This window comes from Lissotriton helveticus, chromosome 5_1 (assembly GCF_964261635.1).
Source record: "Lissotriton helveticus chromosome 5_1, aLisHel1.1, whole genome shotgun sequence".
Lineage (NCBI taxonomy): Eukaryota > Metazoa > Chordata > Amphibia > Caudata > Salamandridae > Lissotriton > Lissotriton helveticus.
The window spans coordinates 1310299974-1310324159 of NC_136065.1; the positions used below are offsets into that span (position 1 = coordinate 1310299974).

Below are 24186 nucleotides of genomic sequence, written 5' to 3' on the forward strand. Positions count from 1 at the left end.
GAGCTCCTACGGCAATACCGGGACTGCGAGCCTGTAAACTGCCTGTCTGTGAACCTGGCATTGCTTCAATGGGTTAAATAGGACTGTTTGTCTTGCTGCTTTGAATTTTAACTGTACTTTAAACTGGATTCAAACTCTTAATCCTCCTAGACAACTTTTCGGCCCATTTGCATTCTAAAAGTGTACGTATACTTTCTGAATGTGTTTTACAGGATATGTTGTACGTGTGTGTGTTGAGTGATTTTTGATGAAAATCTGAGTGAGATATTCACTCCAATACAAAATGTTCTTAAAAAATTGACGCAGGATGCCTTCAGAGTACCAGAGAGAGAAACATATTGTTGTAATTAACCGCTACCACGTTTTCCCGCTGTGCGCTGATTTTTGAAAAACGCGCGGTTTGTGACAAAGGCAGCTCGTCATCCGTGTAGCGCAGGTAACGCCCATGACGAGCTGGCTTTGTCATCAGCGCGGAAGGGGTTAAAGAAGTCCTTGAGCCAGGTATATATAATACACTGGCTTTAATTAAGCTACGTTTCAAATTAGGTTTCAAGTAAATAAGTAAAGATGACAAAATCCCCACCAGGAGCAGCCTCCCTGCTGCTCAGCCTGCATCCACCAACTGCCACTCCACACATCTCCAGACCCCAAGCATCCCGTGACATCACACACATCCAACATTCCAAACATCATCAAGTACATCACATACATCCAACATTCCAAACATCATCAAGTACACCAGCACTCACTCTGGCTGAGCAGTAGGGAAGAGACAAGTGCAATGCAAGCCCTCCTATGAGCATGGGAAAAGCAAGAAACTCTGCAAACTACTAGTAGGCGAATACCCAGGACCTCCACACTACTATAATGGAGTAATAAAAACCGTTGAGAACCCTACTCTCCATGATAGTTTTTTAAATTCAATTTCACTAGTATCATTTAATTTAATTTATTACATTTTAATTGTTTTATCTGACTTGGTTAATACCTTTAAATTCTTTTGACCTCATTTATGGATTTTTTGCTGTAGGGCAGCACAGCAGGCCTTACTTCTGCGCTGCCCTATGGCAAAAGAAAAGGGCAGAAATGCATCATATCTATTAGATACTGTGCATTCCTGTCCTTTTTCCCTGCGCTGGCACACAATGGGCTGCCTAGCGCCAACGCAGGCTCCTTTGCACCATGCTACAAGTGTGCCTGCATGGCGGGGATGATTATTTTTGTGCAGGAAGGGCAAACTTCCTGCACAAAAACAATCACAAGAGGCTTTTTCCTTGCTCCATGTGTGCTGCATTCTGCAGCACACATAGAAAGAGGATAAACGAGGAGAAATAAAGATTTATTTTTTTCCTCCTTGTGCCTCCCTTGCACCTCACTTTGGGAAGTGAACGTTTTTGGTGCTGCCTCAGAATCATGATTTCTCGTAAATCTGGGGCAGTGTCAAAAAGCCATTGATGGTGCTGGGAATGCCCCCAGCAACACCCATGGAACGCAGCTTCACGCAGTTTTCTGCATGAAAAGGGCGCATATTTATAAGGCCATGAAAAGATACGTGGCTTGTACGTGGCCTTATAAATATGCCAGAGGCACATTGCCCCGCCGGAACATCAAAAAAGTGACGTTCCGGTGGCGCAAAAGTGCCAGTAGGGTCTCATATATGAGGCCCTTTATAGCTTAAATGTGTCATAGTTGAAGAGCTGCTACACACATACCACACACACCTTGCTCAAGCTAGCATGGGTGAGTTAAGGATTCCTTACAGCCACCAGGTTTACACCACAGGTTAGAGTGTTTAACCTAATGGGAACTGTCACAGCTCATATTAAGAGCCTAACATTCTTATTCCCTCCACAAACAAGACTGCTTTAGCTGAAACTTTGTGTGAACGTATTAAATAGTTCTTTTCTCTTTATCCTCTAGTGTCATAAGTGGAGAGTAAAAGTTTGCTTTAACGACCACCCAGCACCATTTTCCATGTGATTTGCTTTATTTGATTGCTGTGAGATTTTGTGGAAGCAAACATCTTTTTGCATAACCAACGAGAGGGTTTCTGGCAATCAAAATAGTATAGAACTGCAATATAAATAGGTTAGACGAGAAGGAGGGGGGCACATGGTAGGTTGATGTAGGTTTGGCTGCCCGTGTGGTGAGCAACATATGGTGTCAGTTCATCTGGGTCATAAGCCGGGGAGCACAAGAGATGCAGGAGGCACACACCTCTGCACAACACTGGCCTCTCCATGACAAGGGCCATTAAGAGCAGTCTTTGACTTTCCCAACTGTGTTTTGTGTAATTGTCATCACTCTTCTGTATTGTAAAAGTTATGACCTCGATTACTCTTGATGACTACCGGAAATGATGAACAGCTGTTTCGGTCATCACTTTTATGGCGTGCACGAGAGCATCAAAACATACAAAGGTCACTTTGGTGAAACGAAGTCACTTTTTGTTTTATACATATTTACATATTTATAAGATGCAAATTCTGTCGTTGGTATCGCCTTACATTAACAGTAAGCATGTTAGACATTATGTATGATAGAGAACATAGTAATCAATATTCCATAGGTGCACAGGAAGGCTCATTGCCACGTTGGACTTATGTTCTAGAGTTTAATATTCAAGGGACTTTAAATGCACCTATATTGTTACCACAGATACCACGGCCGTCCTTCTACAGAAGCCCACTCTCGGCTTGTGTTTTCAGCCAACAGCAAAGGTCATGAGGGGACGTTTATTGCAATATTTGTTAAAGCTTTTCCACACCTAATACGTTTATTTATTTTTTGTTATTTTGTCTCTCAAACCAGGTCAGGAAGAGGAGCAGTCCATCCGTCTTTGGCCTGCGCAGAGACATTGGTACTGATGGCATGCTGCGCCTCAAGCCAGCTCAGCGTTTGGACGCAATAGGCGCCTTCCTTGTGGAGCAGCTTTCATTCCCGCACTGAAGGTGAGTCTGTCATGGTGATTGATCCTTGCAGTAGACTTCTACTGCGTGTCTGGCAGCAGTCACACCACTTACTCTGATGCACTGCAAGGGCGGCCTGGGAGCCCAAAGCAGCCCTGGCAATTGTTTTCAGACCAGCCCTGAGGGGGTGGGGAGGGGACACATGTGAAGCACTGCTGCTTTTGTCACTGAGGGGCGATATTGCAGCACTGCTGCAAAACTATCCCCCCATAACGAAACCGCCACCCACCACTGCGTAGCTGCCAAGGTTTCAGATTGCTCATGTGTGAAATTTTCATAATTTCAGTGTAATAATGAGTGACATTCAACAACTATGTGTGACACTTTCTCTCGAGAAGTTCTAAAAAAAATGTGGAAACTGTTGAAAAAACCTTGAAATAATAAGTCACTAAGCTACATCTTGTTTTTAAGACGACTATTGCATATTCACACAGTGCCTAAATTGCTAGTTAGGACCACATAGCACTATGAATACAGAAGTCAGTAATGCCCAAAGCAACATACAGGGCTCAAATATGTTTCTCTCTAGTAACACACACAACCTACAGTGATTGTATTAATCAGTTGAGGTTTCATAAGGTAAACATATTTAACTTGCATGATCTATGAACATCCTTTATTTAAAGTGTATCATGGTTAGTTTTATATATGGTTACGTGAAGAAGAAAGACCAAAATAGTTGTAGCACATTTTTCTCTCTAAGCCATGTGATGTCTTTGGCCCCCTTAAGATCACTCTGAAAGACATGAATATTCCCTCCAGGACAATATAGCTCTCATTCTTCTGTGCTCTGCTGGACTCTCACCTCTTGTGCCACCAGAAGCCCAGCGGGCGTCTTCGCCAAGGTTGTTGATCAGGGTTGGCAAGTGAGCTGCACACAGTGCAAGTTGTAGGTGGCTGCACGCCTCTCTTCTAGGACAGGTAGATCGGGCCCCTGGGTTTGATTACTAGTCAGGCATCTGACAAGGTGGGGGCTGACAGGACTCGATACACAGGCAGACTGCAGGGAAAGCAACATCCTTCCAGCACAACTCTCCAACAGCCAGCCAGTACCTCTTTCAAAATGTCCTCCTTCAGAGAGGTGGCGGAGTGACGTAAGGCGAGTGAGTGGCCCAGGGTACCCCAACCTCTTGACATATTCTGAATGGGGACACTCAGAAACAGCAATTGCCACGCTCCTAGTTGGTGTGGTATTGCTGGCATTTCAGTGTCCAGTAGTGTATCACAGAGCGCAATACTACATCAGCAGCATACCCGCAACCTCCATGTTGGTAGCACCTCTAGATGGAAAGCACAAGTGTGAAATAGGAGCATGTGGAACTGAAACAAGGCCGCCAGCGTTAACCTGGTACTGCAATTTCCCACAAGGAGGCACTCCTATTGTTTTCCTCCTCTAGAAAATGTAATAACCATGCGTTGCTTATGTAATGACCATAATGGGTATGGGGAAACCATAAAGGACATTTGAAAAGTGCACCACGCATAGCATGAGAATCATAGTTAAATTTCTTACAAGCCTTTATATAACCTTACTAGATTGCTTCTTCTTTCTCCCTAGGAAAACTGCTAGTCACAGGCTTTTAGTTGATATTTTTTTTATGGAAGGTTTAAGGAAAAGGAAATATAGGTTAAGTCAATTTCTACTCCCCCGGGGGGAGGGATCAGAACCATACTTTTTTCATTTAAAACCACATAGCAACCTCATGTGGCCTTTGGCCCTGAAAGGCTATTTCTGTGTCCTTGGATTTTGAACTCAGTGTCATGCTACCCGCATGTTCCAACATAACCCGCCTAAAAGGGCTATTTCCAGCGTTCTGATAGACACAAGCTACAGTACAGGGAAAGTGTGTTAATGCCTCTCTTCCCCCCACACCCTGTGTATAGAGAAAAAAACTTTAACCTGAAGTTTATAGGTTTCTCTTTAATCTCAAGTTTACGGGAGGGTTCTTTTTCCTGCAGACATTGTATGCAAATCAAAACCAGACAAGACAATTCTGCATGCATCTGCCCTTTATTGAAATACAATACAAAAGGGGATGATGGACGGAGCGTTTGAGCAAATCAAACACTCACCCCCAGTCAACTGATCTGGGTTTAATCCATCACCATTCTTTAGCCCACTCAGCCACCCCAGTTCAGACATGGCCATATGCAAATCAGTCTGACCTTGTTCCTCATGGGAACAGTCCAGCCCGTACTGCCAAGCCATGTCTTCCCTGGACCGGAAACAAGCATCCTGGGACCGGTTTCGGATTCATAATCCTCATCAGCCAGGCTATCTTGAATCCAGTGGCCAAGTGAGCAAGGGACTCACGTCTGAGCATACCCTGCCACACTTAGGGTGAACAAAGCGATACAAAAGGGGATGATGGACGGAGCGTTTGAGCAAATCAAACACTCACCCCCAGTCAACTGATCTGGGTTTAATCCATCACCATTCTTCGGTGCATTCTTAGTTCGGGCTGGACTGTTCCCATGAGGCACAGGGTCAGACTGATTTGCATATAGCCATGTCTGAACTGGGGTGGCAGAGTGGGCTAAAGAACGGTGATGGATCAAACCCAGATCTTTTGACTGGGTGTGAGTGTTTGATTGGTTCAGATGCTCCGTCCATCACCACCCCCTTTTGTACTGCTTTTGGCCGCCATAAGTGTGGCAGGGTATGCTCAGACGTGAGTCCCTTGCTCACTTTGCCACTGGATTCAAGCAAGCCGGGCTGAAGACGGCTGGAATGCCAGAAACTGGTCCTCGGAAGCTTGTTTCCGGCCCAGGGAAGGCATGGCTTGGCAGTTTGGGCTGGACTGTTCCCATGAGGCACAGGGTCAGACTGATTTGCATATAGCCATGTCTGAACTGGGGTGGCAGAGTGGGCTAAAGAACGGTGATGGATCAAACCCAGATCTTTTGACTGGGAGTGAGTGTTTGATTGGTTCAGATGCTCCGTCCATCACCACCCCCTTTTGTACTGCTTTTGGCCGCCATAAGTGTGGCAGGGTATGCTCAGACGTGAGTCCCTTGCTCACTTTGCCACTGGATTCAAGCAAGCCGGGCTGAAGACGGCTGGAATGCCAGAAACCGGTCCTCGGAAGCTTGTTTCCGGTCCAGGGAAGGCATGGCTTGGCAGTTCGGGCTGGACTGTTCCCATGAGGCACAGGGTCAGACTGATTTGCATATAGCCATGTCTGAACTGGGGTGGCAGAGTGGGCTAAAGAACGGTGATGGATCAAACCCAGATCTTTTGACTGGGTGTGAGTGTTTGATTGGTTCAGATGCTCCGTCCATCACCACCCCCTTTTGTACTGCTTTTGGCCGCCATAAGTGTGACAGGGTATGCTCAGACATGAGTGCCTTGCTCACTTTGCCACTGGATTCAAGCAAGCCGGGCTGAAGACGGCTGGAATGCCAGAAACCGGTACTCGGAAGCTTGTTTCCGGTCCAGGGAAGGCATGGCTTGGCAGTTCGGGCTGGACTGTTCCCATGAGGCACAGGGTCAGACTAATTTGCATATAGCCATGTCTGAACTGGGGCGGCAGAGTGGGCTAAAGAACGGTGATGGATCAAACCCAGATCTTTTGACTGGGTGTGAGTGTTTGATTGGTTCAGATGCTCCGTCCATCACCACCCCCTTTTGTACTGCTTTATTGAAATACGGCTTCCGATTCACAGACTATTTGCTCGTGTATGTTCTGCTAACATGCACAAAAATAAACACTTTTCAAATCATCAAAATGTGGTTTTGCATTTGTGAAAAAGATTAGGAGGATTTGTCGAGATGTGAGGAAATGATTTTCTCCAGGGGAAGAACACTTTCCTCTTAGAAGAAATAAAAAGGAGAAGAAAAGTGCAACTGCACACATGATAAATAATTTCCTAACGCACAATCAAATAATATGTAAAGTTAAGCATAACAAATGCCTCTACATATTGTAAGATGAAATTCACCAGTGATGTCCAGGAGTAAGCCTAGAAAGCTATGACTGCCCTGGTATTCTCTGGGAAACGTTTGTGAATCATAAGCATTCATAAATCAGCAGCAAACCTGTAGTGACACATTTACAAAAAAACAAATCTGGCTTCACTATGTTCTAAATATATGGAGTGGAAATACGGAGTCCTTTCCGTGCCTTTTTCATGGCCCAGACATCCTGCACATTCCAGCAACAAAAATACTATCTAAAGTAGGACACCTCTGAAAGAACGTGTGGCAAGTGTTCCTATTTTTACAAAATAGAAGACGTATGAAAATTGTTTTCCAAACATGCTCGAATCGATTTCCACCATGTAGTTGTTCCCGGGTATTTTAATTTACATTTTAATGATGAAATAGATATGCCTGCCCAACATCTAATTAGCTCTTGTTCTGCTCCTTCAATTAGTGTCTGGACTAACCCATTCAGTGGTACATGCTATTGATCTTATTATGCCCAATGATCTCTAGTTGAGTTTAATACCAACTGACAGATAAGGTCTGAAGGATTTTCACTATTAGTAGGAATACCTTATGTAAAAAGTACCCCCTATTGAGTCAAAACGTACAACTATCCTCAGCCAAAGTAGACAGTCTATACTTTGCTACTGTTTTAGAATATACTTTAGACAGATCATTTCTGCTCTATTGAATAGTTGGGTAAGTAAGGCACTAGATACAACCATTCCTCTGAAACCCAGGAAGTCTCATTAGGCAACACTCTCTAGTCCTTGGCTTAAAAGAAAATGCTTTATGATTTACCAGTAAACTTCATTACTCCTGGTCCCGCTGTCCTCGTCCCATTCCTTACCTAGGGAGATGACCATCAAAAGAATAGAGGAATGCTGGGACCTCTAACCCTACCCCCTCTCACTGGTAGTACTTAACCAGTAGTTACCAAGCATTCCGCCTGAACAACCAAGCCACCAACAAGATTGCCATGCATTTGGAAGGGAGGGAGGGGCGTAAGGAATAGGACAAAGTCAACAGGACCAGGAGTAATGAAGATTAGGGGTAAGTAATAGGACACTATCCACAGGTCACCCCAGTCCTTGTCCCATTCCTTACTTATGGAGCATACCAAAACCAGAATCCCGGCTTTCCGAATGCCCAAAGAACACCCACCAGACCACCCCAAAAAGCAGCATCTCAAGCGAAGCAAACGGGAGAACCACAGGAAAACACAGACAGGACCACACTGCCTAGAATGCTCCCAACCAAACAACTGGGTCACACCACTCAGAACAAGCAGGAGGCGACAGAAGAGAACAAAAAAAGAGCCAACCCACGTGCCGCTGCACAGAAAGGCAGCCAACTCACTAAGGGAACATCCCCTAACCAACAACGGCGGAGGAGCACCCACCAAGGATGCACCAGAGACCACCCACAACAGAAGGACAGTGAGGAGGCCACACATGGAAAAAGTCCCAAGGCGACCAGACACACCAGAAAGCCAGAGTCAGGACAGCAGGGACACAACGAAAGACAGGAATAAGCAGCATCCTAGAAGCAGAAGGCACCAGCCGAACCAAGGAGGCATCCAACCACAGAAAAAAGGACAAGCAGGGCACACAGGCCCCACTGACCCCAACCCCTCAAACTGCCAAGCGGAAGGGAGTGAGACACAATGGCAGAGCCCCAGAGGGGCTGAAGCAACCACTCCACCAGGAACAACCAGCACAAGGAGGACCAGAACAACTGTAGCACCCCACTGAGCACAAAAAGCCCTGAAGAGTGCCCACAGGACCAGAAGGCCACCATGCTCAGCACCACCAAGTACCCCCACGGACCCTGTAGCAGAACTGACAGAAAGTGTGCCCAAAAAGGCAACAGAAAGAACTCCCAACAATGCTGAAAAGACCCACAGCGAACCACAAAAGAGAGTCGAGGGGAAGCAAGGAAAGACCAAATAGGCCCAGCCACATCCAGGAAACAAACGGGGACATGGCCAACAACAGGACCAACCCCAACACCACGGCGAGTCTCACAGAAGACCAACCCAGAAGAAAGAGGACAGGGCCAGACTACAAGGCCAAGGCACATAGCCACTGACCAAGAGACAGTCCCTCCAACAGGACTGATCCAGCCACCAGAGAGCCTAGAGGACACCACCACCGAAAACCCCAAGTGGAGAACCAGGCCCCAGGGCAGGAATGTCCAGCACCAACCACCAGTGTCAACACAGGACAACCTAGAGAAGGAGCCGAAGATTGGACACCGGGACAGGCCAACAGGCCAAGATGGAGGCATCCACAAAAACGCAGGAGACATGTGGACACAAACCCGGATCCCCCAACAAAGGCACGGCCATGGCCAGAAGGAGGTAGGCCCGATGAGCACCAGAACACCAGCTGCCCAAAGACCAACCAGAGGGACCAGGTAGCCAGAAACACAGACGCCACCTGGACAGGAAATGGCAGGGGGAGATACAGAGGCCAGAATCCCGTTAAGCACAACCCCCCACCAAGAACGAGGCCACCAACAGGACCCCACCCAAGGAAAACTAAGGGGCAGACACCATCAGACCCTGAACCAGACCAGGGCACAGCACCAACAGCGAGACAAGGCGAGGCAAATCCCCAGGACCACTGAGACCATGCGAACCCAAAGGCCAACAGGTCCAATAAGGAAGACCCCGCAGCAAACAACACACACCAAGGACGAGACCCAGAACCACAAACCAGGGGGTCAACCGTAGGCAAAAAAGACAAGGCTATAGAGGAACCTACGAAACCAGAAGGGAGGAAACCTCCAATGGAACAAACAGCTGACCAACTGGCCTGGAGGGAAAAGGACAACACCAAGGAACCACCTAAAGCGAGTCCCAAGACCAGCTGCTAGAGAGCCAAGACAAAACCCCATGACAGCCCCAGAGCAAATGGAGATGCAGATAGCCACAGGCCCCAGGGCAACAATTTCAGGAAACAAGAACCATGCCAGGACCATAAGAACCGGATAGACAAACCGGGCGGCCCACAGCCCAACCCCACAGAAATCCCCACAGGAAGCAGAGAAGCCAGGCGACTGAACAACAGACAAGCCAGCAAAGACAGGAGGGCACCTACACGGTGCCCCTACAGGCCCGGAAGGAGCGGCACAGGGCCTTACAGCTACAATCCCAAACCCCCTAACCAGCCAGGGCAGAGAGAAGGCCACTGGAACCAGCCACAGAGGTAAAAAAGTGGCATGAAGCCAGGGCAGAAGCCAAGAAGCCCGCACCAGCACTCCAATGCCACAGCCAGCCCACACCCAGGGAAGGCAGGCAGAAGTGAAAGGAAAAGGGCAGGGGTCCGACCAAGTCCCCAACTATGCCAGGCACAGAACCTGTGAAAGACTCACACCCAAACTAGGTGCAATGCAACCAGAAAAAGGTAAGCCAGAAAAGACCCACAGGCAGACACCCATCGGCGACCCCTAAGGTGCCAAAGCTCCAACGGCCATAGCAGGACACCGCCCAGTAGCAAGCCACCCCCCGAACCAGGAGGCCCCAACCAGGAGACCTGGGCCGAGAATTCACTGCCAACCCAACCGGCCAAGGCCAACGAGGGGACAAATAAAGAACAATGAGGCCACAAACAACAGAGGCAGAAGCCACAGTCCCACTAAAAGACTCGAGACCCTGAGACAACACCACACCCCTAGGTAGTATGAGCCCAGAGGACACAAAGCTGCTCAATCCCCAGAGGAAGCAGAAGCCAGAAGAAGGACAGGCCATAAACCGAACCTATGATAATGATGGATTAAACCCAGATCATTTGACTGGGGGTGAGTGTTTGAATTGCTCAAACACTCCCTCCATCATCCCTTTTGGTATCGCATAAACCGAACCTATGCACACAGCAACCACAGGGCAACTAAATGCCCAGGAATCGAAGGAACCGGAGAAATCAGAGGCATAAAAACCCATCCCCCAAGCAAAAACGCCCACGTGAAGAAACCAGCAGGAAGGCTCAGGGTCCAATGAACCAAGCCCAACCGCAAGACTAGGTCCCAGGCGGAGATGTGAATTGATCCCACCACCACCAGCATGGACCGGAACCCAGCCACAGAGGCACCAGGAACACATCAGGCAGAAAACAGAGGTCTGTGTAACTGAAACCGGGGACTCTATGGCCCACCAAACACCACAGGCCAGCATTCAGAGCAGCACACCACCACAAAGAAGGTGGAAGAAAAACATCTATGTGGCACACACCCCAGGACAGGCAGGCTCCCAATTGCACTTCCTGCCACAAAAACAGCCCCACCAGCCAGCTCAGGTGTGCCCCAAACTAGAGCACCAGGGCAAAATCCAAAACCAGCCAAGCCGCAACCAGGCACACCTTGGGCACCCCCACCACAGCCCCCCAGCACCCAGGCACCCAAGGCCAGCTGCCAAGCAAGACCAAAGAAAGGGCACAGCATGGTAAAAATTAAAGCAGAGGAAAAACACCACACAGCTCATACCCCAGGGCCGGCAGACACCTGGCCACACCACTTGCCCCCCAAAAGCCCACCTGCTAGCCCAGGGGCACACCACCAATCAAAGCGACCTTGCAGCAGGCAACGACCACATCAGCTGCCAGGCACTCCATGGTACCCCTAGCACAACCCCCGGGCTGCCAGGCCACCAGGCATGGAAGCTGCCATGCAGGGCCAAGCATGGGGAAAGGAAAAGGAAAAAGAAGAAAGACCAGGCACCACCAGGCCAACACCCCTCCCCCAACTGTAATGCTGGCCAGGGCATGGAAGGATGGCCACTCAGCTGCACCATACGGCATAGCCGAGTCCAAGAACTAGGAAAAACAGCCCTGAGTGAACACACTCAGAGAAATGACCAGCCAACTGAAAAACAGCCAATGTCGCCAAGAAGGCAGCGCAAGCGGCCACAAGGTAAACCGATAGGCCCCCAAAGCCCCCAGGTGCGCATCACATGCCAGTGCATCTGAAACCCAGTCGCTGTCCGCACCGTCGGGCAGGCAACCAGATGCACCATGGACACTGCCCCAGGACCGGAACCTAAATACTGGCTGGAGAGCTTACAGGGCGACAGCTCCACCAGTACAGCAAGAACAGCCAACTCAAGGAAGTGGGCTGTGGCACCAATATAGCCCCTTCTATGGAAACTGCCGGCCAACACAGGCGCCAGCAGTGCATCTTCCACCCTGACCAGCCATCACGAAGAAGAGCGCCCACAAACTGGAACCCATCGCGGATCTGACACACCAGCCGTAAAGTGCCAGCCGGTAACCTCCGCACCTCCCAAAAAGCCCAACAGGCTGGGAGTTACCCAAAAACACCAAGATGAGAGTGCCCAGCCATTGGACGGGGAATAGGAGATCTGCCACCCCGATCAACAGGAGTAGCAACTAGCAACATCCTCGTCCCATTCTGTTAGCAGACAGAAAATAGAACAGGCGGAATGCTGGGTAGGTACTGGTTACGTACTACCAGTGGAAGGGGTTGGGGTTAAGGGTCCCAGCATTCCTTTGTTCTTTTTTCTGTCTGGGAAATGGTCATCTCCATAAGTAAGGAATGGGACGAGGTCTGGAGGGACCTGGGGGTAACAGAAATATTCCTACAATTCTGTGTAGATACAAAAAAAAGATACTAGATCCAAGAATTATCATGAGCAGATTTCAGCTGCAAAAAGTCCCACCACAGCGATCTATTCTAGGGGGCAGATTTACAAGCCCCTTGTGACATTTTTACAACACTGTTGCGTCACTTCTGTGATGCAGCGGCATCCTAAACAATGCACCACGATGCGTCAGATTTAAAACGTGACGCATCTAGTGAGATGCGTCACGTGGTAAAGCCCTGCGCTACATTATACCGTGTCAGGTATAATGTATGCAGGGTGGGCGTTCCGTCATCACTTTAACCCCGTTAAAAAGTGATGCAGTGAAATCTACAAGATTTCACGGAGTCACTTTTACCTCCCTGCTGCGTCAAAACATTACGCTTGCTTGAAGCAGGCATAAAGAGTGACGCAGCATGTTATGTACAGGGCGCCCCTGAGCATGGCTGGAGTTGCGTCGCGCTTGTGATACGACTCCGGCAATGGGCTGCCCTTACGACATAAGATGCGACATGCATCAGATTATCCTTGCGCCGTGGTGCGTTGCATTGTAAATGTGACGCATCCATGGTGGCGCAAGGGTATTCTTGCGTGGCGCATTTTTACTGGCGCATCCCTGATAAAATATATGCAGGGATGCGCCAGTCCTTGTAAATCTGTCCCTATATTTATTTCTCTTGTACATTGTTCAGTAGTTTCTATCTCTGTATCACTCTCTCAGTATTTGTATTTCAACTTTCAGTCCCCATGGCGATCACGTTCATATTTGTCAGTCAAACTGACATTATCTTTAAGCTCAACACTATCTCTTCGGGCCTTGCTAAGATAGCCAAGGCAGTAGAACCATCTCTAGCATGGTTGGAGTAGTAGAGCAAGCAATTTCTCCACAGTAAAAAATATTTTCCCAGCAAAGTGAATAAAGAATATAAAATGTGGAATTCCTCAAGTGAAATAATGTTCTCGATGTGCTATTAAACATTGTATTTAATTATGCATGCTCTGTGCATCATACAATTCGTAATTGTCAAACGTTTCCAAGTATACTCCTGGAAACCTTTGTGAATTCATCATATTCATAACTCAAAATATTTAAAGTCGAATGTGTACACCAGCCAGTGTATTAATGAATATCTTTAACAATCAGGTTTTTTTTTAATTTGTGAAATAACCCTGTAAAATAACTAGTTGTTTAATATGTCAGCTGCTGCAATCTGTGACAGCCTGAATGTCATCTGTTTGATTCTTGTTGAACCAAAGTCTTTTAGTATTCTGATGTTCATAAATTTTGCCGGTGGTAGAATTCCTTAAACTGTGCCTTTGCTAATCAGAATTTTAATGTTGGTTATGACATCTGCGCCTTCCTTTGCACCAAACTAGTGTGACAAAAAGACATTAGTGCAAATGGTGTTTTTGCATCCGTCAGTTGATACAAACAAGTGTGCAAAATATTTGCATTGCATAAATACTTTTATCTGTTTTCTGTCACTCAACAGAGACACCTGCACATTACAGAATACAGATATTTTGAAAGTCTCACATCAGACTCATGTCTGAGATAAATGCATTATTGCTCTTAGGTGCCAAGTACGGATGGCCTGATGAATTCCTATACATGTGGTACCGCTTGTTGCCTCACGAATCACAATTAGAAATTGTGCAAAAGGAACCACACCCCCTTATTTATTAGAAGGTCAATTTAAGCAGGTCAAACATTTACTGGCGTAATATGCCTAAATAACGAGGCATGCTGGATTTGCTGTGGTAAACACCAAAATCCAGGTGTCAAGCCCTCTTTTTAAGGTAATTATTGTACTTGAGTGCTCTTTATAGCTCCAGTAAATTGGAATCGCATGGTTTCAGAACATATTGGGAGCAACAATAGGCGGCTTCCCCGTTATGGAGGAGGAGTTTAAGTTTAAGTTTAAGTTTAAAATATTTATCGGGCGCAACGTACACCTGGGCGGTTTCTTGGCGCTAAAGTAGCAGGCAGCCAACTAGGCAAGAGCAGTCGCTAAGACGTCGACTGGAAAGGCAGGCAGGGCTTACGAAAGAAGAGCCTGAGAAAATAAAAAGGTCTTCAGAGCTTTGCGGAAACTGGAATACTGGGTGAGGGACCTAAGATGGAAGGGGAGAGAATTCCAGAAAATTGGGGCGAGAGTGGAAAATTTTGAGCCACCCTGTTTTTTTTTCCGGTAGCGGGGTACTGCTAAAAGAAGTTGTGCCGAGGAGCGGAGGTCTCTGCCCGGGACATAGGCCTTGATGGCAGAGGATATGAAAAGGGGGGCCAGGCCAGTCCTGGCCTGGAACGCCATGCAGCCTAATTTGAACAAGGCGCGTTCCCGCACAGGGAGCCAGTGGAGGGTTTTCAGGAGGGGGGAGATATGGTGGAATTTGGGGAGACCAAAGGCCAGGCGGGCAGCCTGGTTCTGCACTAGTTGCAGTTTACGCAGGCTGTACTGAGGGATGCCATTGAACAAGATGTTCCCGTAGTCCAGGCGGGACAGGACCAGTGCGGACATAATTAGTTTGAGTGCAGAGAAGGAAAAGAAACGAGAGATGGAGCGGATGGTACGGAGAGTAAGAAAGCAGGAAGAAACCACCGAACCAATCTGGGAGTGCAAAGTGAGTTTATCATTTAGCTTGATGCCAAGAGTCTTAACAGAGGAAGCAGGGGTGGGAGGAGAACCAAAGGAGGGGGGCCAAAAGAAAGAATTCCAGGGACTGGAGCAACCACCTGTCACCACAAGTTCCGTTTTATCGGGATTGAGTTTCAGGTGGTTGAAATTCATCCAGTCCCTGATGAAAGATAGAATAGATTGGAAATTAGAGATAGAATCAGGGGTAGAGGACAGATTGAAGATGAGCTGGAGGTCATCGGCATAGTTATAAACCGTGACCTCCAGCTGCTGTAGGGCAAAGATAAGAGGAGCGATATAAAGATTAAACAGTAAAGGAGAGAGAGAAGAGCCCTGAGGAACACCGCACTGGACCTGGCAGGGGGTAGCTGAAAACTCCCCCAGGTGGACCGCCTGGGTCCGGTCCCTCAAAAAGGATGAAAGCCAGATAAGGGCTGAGCCTCCTATGCCCGCCGCCTTGACACGGGAAAGCAAGATGGAATGATCCACCGTGTCAAAAGCGGCGGACAAGTCAAGGAGGACCAGCGCCTGAGATCTGCCCATGTCCATACCCTCTCTGAGGGTGTCTAATACTGACACCACCACTGACTCTGTCGAGTGCTTCGGCCGAAACCCAGCCTGACACGGAGCCAGCCTCCCGTTCTCCTCGGCAAAGGAGCTGAGCACAGATGTAACATGTCGCTCAAGCACCTTCGCCAAAAAGGGGAGAAGGGAGATGGGGCGATAGTTGGCCATCACCGAGGGGTCGGCTCCTGGCTTTTTCAAAATAGGGACGATGGAAGCGGCTTTTAGCGATGGGGTGACAACCCCTCGAGCCAGTGAGTCGTTAAGAAAGTCCAGAGGAGGCAGGGAACAGACAGTATAAACCTGCCGTAAGATGTGTGCCGGGCATATGTCAGAAGGGGAACCGGATTTAATTTTGGGAAGGAGGGACAGAAAAAGTTCTTCAGAGAGAGGAGGAAAGGAATTGATCAAGGCTTGGGCGGGGGGAGGCGGGGGGTCAACAAAAAAAGAAGAAGGGGGGGATGTTGGATTTGATTGTCGAAATTTTTTCGACAAAGTAAAGATTCAGTGAATCACAGAGTTTCTGGGAAGGAGGGGGTTTAAGTGAGGTCCTATCGGAGAAGGCCAGATCGTGGGTAATGGCAAAGATCTCCTTTGGTTGGTTCTCGGCCGCCAAAATTTTGGCCGAGAAATAGGCTTTCTTGGCCGCAGTGATGTTTTGCTTATAGGTCCCTAGGAGATGGACGTAACGGGTCCTGGAGTCGGGGGAGTAGTCCCGTCTCCATTTGCGTTCTGCCCTTCGAACCGTGAGCTTCAGTTCTTTCAGCTCGTTGTTAAACCACCGATTGGCGTCTTTAGGGCGTCTAATCGAGGTGCGCCGGAGAGGAGCCGAGCAGTCACTTCCTTCCATGAGCCATGAATCAATGGCTTTGGCTTGGGCTGCGGAATCCAGTCCCGATAGAGGGGGAGAGGAGGCCAGGAGTGAGGTTGAGAGATCAGACAGATTGACCTTACCCCAATTACGGGCCCATGAATTTTTAGTGAGGATAGGGGTCTTGGTCAGACAGCGACTAAGGGAAAACGAAATTAGAAAGTGATCAGACCATGTGCAAGGGACAACAGACAGTGCAGACAGGGAGCAGTTAAGGGACCAAACCTGGTCTAGAATATGGCCGTGAATGTGCGTAGGGGTGTGAACAAAGGAGGTGAAATTAAGAGAAAGGAGGGTTTCTGAAAATTCCTTTGATGAAGCGCATTCCTTGGGGTCTGAGGGCCAGTAGTTAAAGTCCCCGAGGACTAGAGCCGAGGCATAGTTGACCGCCAGGGTGCCAAGTAGATCTTGAAAGGCCGGAAGGAAAGATGGGGTTGGTTGGGGAGGGCGGTAGACAAGCACAATGGCTAAGTGGGGGGAAAGAGAAGTAGAACGGGCCACCAAGTAGTCAATTCCTCCCAGGGAGGTTGAAGGGAGGACTTGGAACTGGAGATCAGAACGGGCAATGAGAGCAACGCCTCCACCCGCTTTCTCGCCAGGACGGTCGGCACGGATAGCGTAGTAAGTCGAGGGGAGGGCAGCCAATAAGGATGGAAGGGAGGCATCCGAAAACCAAGTTTCCGTCAGCAGCAGAAGATCGGGTTTGTCGGTGTCTAATAAGATGAAAAGTTCCTGGTGGTGCTTGATGGCGGACCTAGTATTAAGTAAAATGATAGATAAGGGGGAAGAATAAGAATCAAAGATGGTAGATGAGACGGGAGCCGACGGAGACACGAGAGTAGAAGGGCAACCGAATGGGCAGGCATGACAGGGAGAATTACAGCCCAAAAGGGTAGTCCGGTGAATAGTACGAGGATCAAGGGGCCAGTGGCCTTGAAGTAGTGTCAAGTCAGCGGAAGAATATTGGATAAGGGGACCAGGGGTGATGGCCCCTAGCCCCGGTCTGCCGCGGACGGGCGCAGACGGGCTTAACTCTGGCGCAACTCCGGCGCGCCTACGTCGCGCCCGCTGCGCTCGTCCGCTGCGCTGACGCATGAAGGACGTCTATGTAGGCTGTGACGCGGTGGGGGAGGAGTCAGGAAGGCGGGAGGGGGAGAGTGAATTAAAAAACAAGATTACCGTCCGCCGCTCGTACTCAGCGGGACGGTGATGGCAACAGGCTGCTAGCAGTCAGCAGAGCAGGGTGAGCAAGTTTTAAAAATAGAAAGTCGATTTCCAGCGCTCAGCGCGCAAGCCCTCTGCCCTCTGCCACAGGGCTTCAGACTACGCGCGAGGGGAAGTGGGCGGAGCCTATGTAGGCTGTGACGCGGTGGGGGAGGAGTCAGGAAGGCGGGAGGGGGAGAGTGAATTAAAAAACAAGATTACCGTCCGCCGCTCGTACTCAGCGGGACGGTGATGGCAACAGGCTGCTAGCAGTCAGCAGAGCAGGGTGAGCAAGTTTTAAAAATAGAAAGTCGATTTCCAGCGCTCAGCGCGCAAGCCCTCTGTCCTCTGCCACAGGGCTTCAGACTACGCGCGAGGGGAAGTGGGCGGAGCCTATGTAGGCTGTGACACGGTGGGGGAGGAGTCAGGAAGGCGGGAGGGGGAGAGTGAATTAAAAAACAAGATTACCGTCCGCCGCTCGTACTCAGCGGGACGGTGATGGCAACAGGCTGCTAGCAGTCAGCAGAGCAGGGTGAGCAAGTTTTAAAAATAGAAAGTCGATTTCCAGCGCTCAGCGCGCAAGCCCTCTGCCCTCTGCCACAGGGCTTCAGACTACGCGCGAGGGGAAGTGGGCGGAGCCTATGTAGGCTGTGACGTGGTGGGGGAGGAGTCAGGAAGGCGGGAGGGGGAGAGTGAATTAAAAAACAAGATTACTGTCCGCCGCTCGTACTCAGCGGGACGGTGATGGCAACAGGCTGCTAGCAGTCAGCAGAGCAGGGTGAGCAAGTTTTAAAAATAGAAAGTCGATTTCCAGCGCTCAGCGCGCAAGCCCTCTGCCCTCTGCCACAGGGCTTCAGACTACGCGCGAGGGGAAGTGGGCGGAGCCTATGTAGGCTGTGATGCGGTGGGGGAGGAGTCAGGAAGGCGGGAGGGGGAGAGTGAATTAAAAAACAAGATTACCGTCCGCCGCTCGTACTCAGCGGGACGGTGATGGCAACAGGCTGCTAGCAGTCAGCAGAGCAGGGTGAGCAAGTTTTAAAAATAGAAAGTCGATTTCCAGCGCTCAGCGCGCAAGCCCTCTGCCCTCTGCCACAGGGCTTCAGACTACGCGCGAGGGGAAGTGGGCGGAGCCTATGTAGGCTGTGACGCGATGGGGGAGGAGTCAGGAAGGCGGGAAAGGGAGAGTGAATTAAAAAACAAGATTACCGTCCGCCGCTCGTACTCAGCGGGACGGTGATGGCAACAGGCTGCTAGCAGTCAGCAGAGCAGGGTGAGCAAGTTTTAAAAATAGAAAGTCGATTTCCAGCGCTCAGCGCGCAAGCCCTCTGCCCTCTGCCACAGGGCTTCAGACTACGCGCGAGGGGAAGTGGGCGGAGCCTATGTAGGCTGTGACGCGGTGGGGGAGGAGTCAGGAAGGCGGGAGGGGGAGAGTGAATTAAAAAACAAGATTACCGTCCGCCGCTCGTACTCAGCGGGACGGTGATGGCAACAGGCTGCTAGCAGTCAGCAGAGCAGGGTGAGCAAGTTTTAAAAATAGAAAGTCGATTTCCAGCGCTCAGCGCGCAAGCCCTCTGCCCTCTGCCACAGGGCTTCAGACTACGCATCGCTCCAATGAAAAATGAAATGATAATAAAACCACTGTCACTTTCTGTGATGTCACAGATCAAAAGTCTTGTGATGTCACTTCCTGGGAAATCATCATGCGATCAATGGGCATGTCATGTCACTTCCGTTACCCCCGGCATTTTTGTGAGTCGACGTCCATGACTTCCCCCTTGTAAATGGTTGGCTATTGAATCCGATGAAAGACTGAATTGACTCCCCTTCATTGGTGGGAAGGAAAATTGAAAACCTGCAATCTTCATGAGGGAGTGGGGAAAATGTTATTTTGAATTTATTGTAGCACTCTCAAATGAAAGCACAATACAAACAATATAAAAACCGTTGCTAAAACAAGGTGTGCAATCTATATCAGGGAAAAGCAGTTGAATTGTGTTTGTCATTGTGGAAATCAAACCTATTGTAATTTCATCTACAGCGTCCATCCAATGCCAGTTGCACGTTGAAGTGATCTGGGAAATTACATGGAGATCCTCAGAGGAGCAGTCTGGGCAGTGGGAACTCTAGGACATTCAGTAGGGAATAGGCAAGTCCTAAAGAGAAATCGTTTACACTTAGCCAACTATCCTAATTTGCCCACAGACCAACACACACACATACAAGCACACAAAGACACCCACATCTTGTTCTTCATAAGCGATTGCAATTTATTCTTTCATGCAATAGCTTTGTTAAACCAAATAAATGCAGGCAAAGCAAGTTACTAATAGAAAATGGGAATCACAACAACCATGTAAGCAACTTCAAAAGAGATTTAGGGGCATATGTACAAGGAGTTAATGCCACATTAGAGGCACTTTTCTGACAGTTTTGCAGCAATAATTATAACATTATATGTACAAGCTGCCGCTAACCTCTGTTAGCGGCAGTTTCCCAGCAAAAACGGCCATAGAAAAGATCGCCGCTTCAGTTAGCGATAATGACATGCAAGGGAGGCGTTCCCTTGCAAATATGAATATGACAAGAGAACTGGGAATAAAAGGAACTGATAGAGCGCGCGAGGTCACCCAGCCAATAATTTCGCCGTTTTCCGGCTTCGGGCCCATATACTTTCAATTCACACTATTCATTGACAGGGTGACTTCACGGGCTGCTACCAATTTGTGTGAATTTCCCTACTGTTATTACTCAGCGTACCCGACTTACCATCCACCGACACGGGTACCTATGACCTCAACGGATCAGGGAGCTAGCTGTAAAAGGAAAGGCAGCAAAATACCAACCCAAAATGACATTCAATACTGTTGTAAAATGACCACGGACAACTGGAAGTTTTAAAAGCTTTATCTAAAGTTCGTTTTCGTTGAGCATTAAGTTTACAAGAATGAGACAATCAATAATCAAAATAATGAAGAGTACATAACTATAGAGAAATAAAGTCAGGGTAATCATGGAAATACTAATATGAGATGCAACACGAAACGCTATGCATTTAAGGTAAAAGTTCTTTGGACAGTTTAAGTAAGGCCGTTCTAGACCATATCAGAAAATGACAAACTGCAATGCAAAATATGATTTCTAAAAGGTAGGATAACATAGGAACAAGTTTAAGAAAATATGCAATTGACTTTACGTTTCAATAGTTGCGGCAAAAAGCATGGAAAAATCAACATGTGCAAAGGTGTCTCTTTATTGAAGCAAAGACAGAAAAATAGAAAGGTGCAAGTTCAAAGAATTTTAGAGCAATATTTACCTAGACTGGTGTGAAAACCAAACCCTGGCCACGGGTCAGTTAAGGACAGGAAACCCTCAAGGAAGGATACCCCTCAAAGGACAGCAGGTGCAGAATGGACACCCAGGACAGGACAGGATACCCTCAGATTAGGAATCAGGACAGGACCCTCAGGACAGGACAGCAAACCCTCAGGACAGGACCGCTCAGGACAGGACCACACCCGCAGTTTGGAAGCAATGCCTGCGCTCCACCCTCTCTGCAGCTATCGATCAAGACCCCGATTGGATCAGCGAACTCCCAGCAAAGTGCTTTACCAGCACTTTTAAGGTTCAGTAGAACCTTAGTCTATGGTCAATTTCGGACAGAGTGCTCCGCAGCGCTCTGTATCTTCAGTCACCTATTGAGTACGATGGGTCAGTGACAGGTCAGCTAAACCAGACAAGTCGGACAATTTCCCTAGGTGAACCCAGGGTAGATATACAGTTTGGGGACGGTGTACCACCCCCCAATGTTGCAAAGTGTCAGAATCCCTCAATTTGGATTGGTCCTAAGGTAGGATTTGGGTAACACACCAATCATAACACACTATTTGGATGCCTAATTTGCATCTTTGGGTACCGCCTAGCAAGATTGGGGTTCCCATGAGAAACTGCAGGGAAATACAATGACAATTTTACATTGTTGCAGAGTAGGGACACATGGCTCCATTTTCCTGGGTTTTCAGGTCAGTTCTCAGGAGCATCTTGCCCATCCCTGCCAGCTGGCCAAGTTCCACCAGTCAAGGTTGTCAGTTCCCCAGATGGAGGAGCATGCGCAGAAAGGCCCTCCAAGATGGCATTCGGCTCAGTCAGACCCCCATTCCCCGCGATACATGAAAAGTAAGCGAGAACAAATTAATACATAGAAATAACATTATGAAAACACATCACAGGGTTTGTACTTTCAACTTATCACTATACAATATACTTATGCAGTCTAAATGTTAGCTACATGTATACGTACACAAGAGCAGTTGCACGAGCAGTACCACGTTACTGGCAAAGCTATGCATTACGCATGAGCAACTATTTCCCTCCAAACCCGCGAACACATCAGGACACGTGAGTGTGACTGACGCATGCGCAGACACTTACTTCCAAGCAGCGGCCATTTTAAAAGACTCAAGTTAATTATTTAGTAAAACACATAGGCAAGCGTCGGGAAACCTCGTTTAAACATAGAATAAACGTTAGTAAGACGTACAACTTATTACTGGATTACACACGGGCGAGGTTCATGAATAAAGCACGTCGCGAATGCGAAGCTTTGCTTCATCAATCCCCTCTTTGATGATATTTACTATCATCACAAAAATAAGTGGAACCAGATGCCAACTTATCACACCTTATACATCTCTATCTCTTCCAGCAAACGATTCAATTTCTCTTTTTCATCTTTGGTAGGGTGAGAATTCTTCACCCTTTTGTATATCTGATTATTCATTTCTTCCAATTCAAGCTCATCCACACTTCGTTTCACTCCTCTGGCATTCACTTGATGCTTTCCAGTGTGTTTACGACACTTGCAACAGACAAATATAAAAAATAGGATAAGCCCTATAATTCCAATTGGCATCAGTACCTTGAACAATAAGCCTTTACCTACGCTAGCAAGCCAATGACCTACATTTGAGAGACCATCTACCAGTCTCTTCCAGGCACTGTCAACCTCGAGTGGTTTGAGTTCCTTTGCCAAATTAGTAATGTTTTTCACGTATCTTTTAAGCTGCACACTTTTGTCCGGAATATAAGTGCAACAATGTTGCGCCTTCAACATCCGGCAGACTCCGCCCTCTTTTGCTAATAAGGTATCAAGAGCAAGTCTGTTCTGCAAAACCATTGATCTGATCGCAACCATTTCGGTATTGACCAGCAGAAATCCATGAGCTGTCTCAGTAGACAACACATCCACTATAGTGGACAATTTGCAAATTCTGTGAGTGTTCAGAACCACTCCCACTCCAGGTATCAGTGCACTGAAAATACTACCCATTATTTCACCTATACTTTCTCTTTTACTACGCACTAAGCCATTAGTATTTTCACTGCTTCCAGCAACTCCATTCACATGGTATATTTTCGGGAAGACAATGCCAAAATAGCAACTTCCATACCAGTGATCCGGCAATTTGAAATAAGCCTTGTCCCCACAGATATAATAAATTCCAGGAAACACAGGCTCTGACCCATTTTTGAAACCCCAACCTCCAATTACCTTGTAATTATGTTCGCATTCACTGGAACCAATGAAAATGTTATTATAATAGCTAGTCTTCTCGCGGTGAAGACATAGCTTGCCTTTCTTTTCAAAATCCAGCAACAGAGCAGGACCCGCCCCACCAGTTGAGGTGCCTTCCATGTTCTCTGCCCACCTTGGTCTTTTCTGACTTTCGTCATTTGCTTTCCTTTGTATTTTAATTCTCCTTTTCTCTGCCATGTTCAGGAACATCTTTTCCTGCTCATGCAAAGAACAAGTCAAGTTATCTCTGTGTGCGTCACCTATGTCAATATCACCAATAGTCAGGAAATAGTCTCCCATATATCGTATTACGTCGCTTTTTGTATGTACAGGATTCAAGTTCCCACGTATAGGAAGCTCAGAAAAGATCACGTCATTATTAGAGTAATAGTACTGTAACGGTCCTCTTTTGTAAAATAAACTAGCTAAAATGCTACAGGAGATTCCGTATGTCAGCGGCAAGTGATGGTATGTCACGCCTTCAGCTACAGAGGTAGGTAGCTTCATGCAGACATAGCAATCTTCAATTTCCATAGTCTCTACGTAGTGTATTAACAAGTTTGCGAAAACATTTAAGCGCGTCTTATTTTTAATTCCATGATAATGTAGTTCTCCCTCATCTGATGCTTCTAAGTCTTGTTTTGTTTGTCTCAGTGCTCTCTCATGTCTGGCTACACTCTGTGTTGTCAGCTCCTCACTGTCAGTATTTACAATTTCAGTAGGGACAATATTAGTATTTTTGCTCACCGCAAAAGGAATGAAAACGGTTAGTCCTATCCAGAGTAATATCAGTATAACTATACTACATACACATACCTTGCAGCATGTTTTGCAACGACTGCAA

General features: G+C 47.8%; 1 protein-coding gene across 2 annotated transcripts in view; it reads left to right on the plus strand.

Moving 5' to 3' along the window:
- Positions 1-24186, plus strand: part of NGF (nerve growth factor) — a 350749-nt gene that overhangs the window by 278807 nt on the left and 47756 nt on the right. For both annotated transcript variants that reach the window (XM_078641234.1, XM_078641235.1), the window contains exon 2: positions 2812-2951. The gene's annotated coding sequence lies outside the window, so the exon portion shown is untranslated. The remainder of the gene's footprint in view (positions 1-2811; positions 2952-24186) is intronic.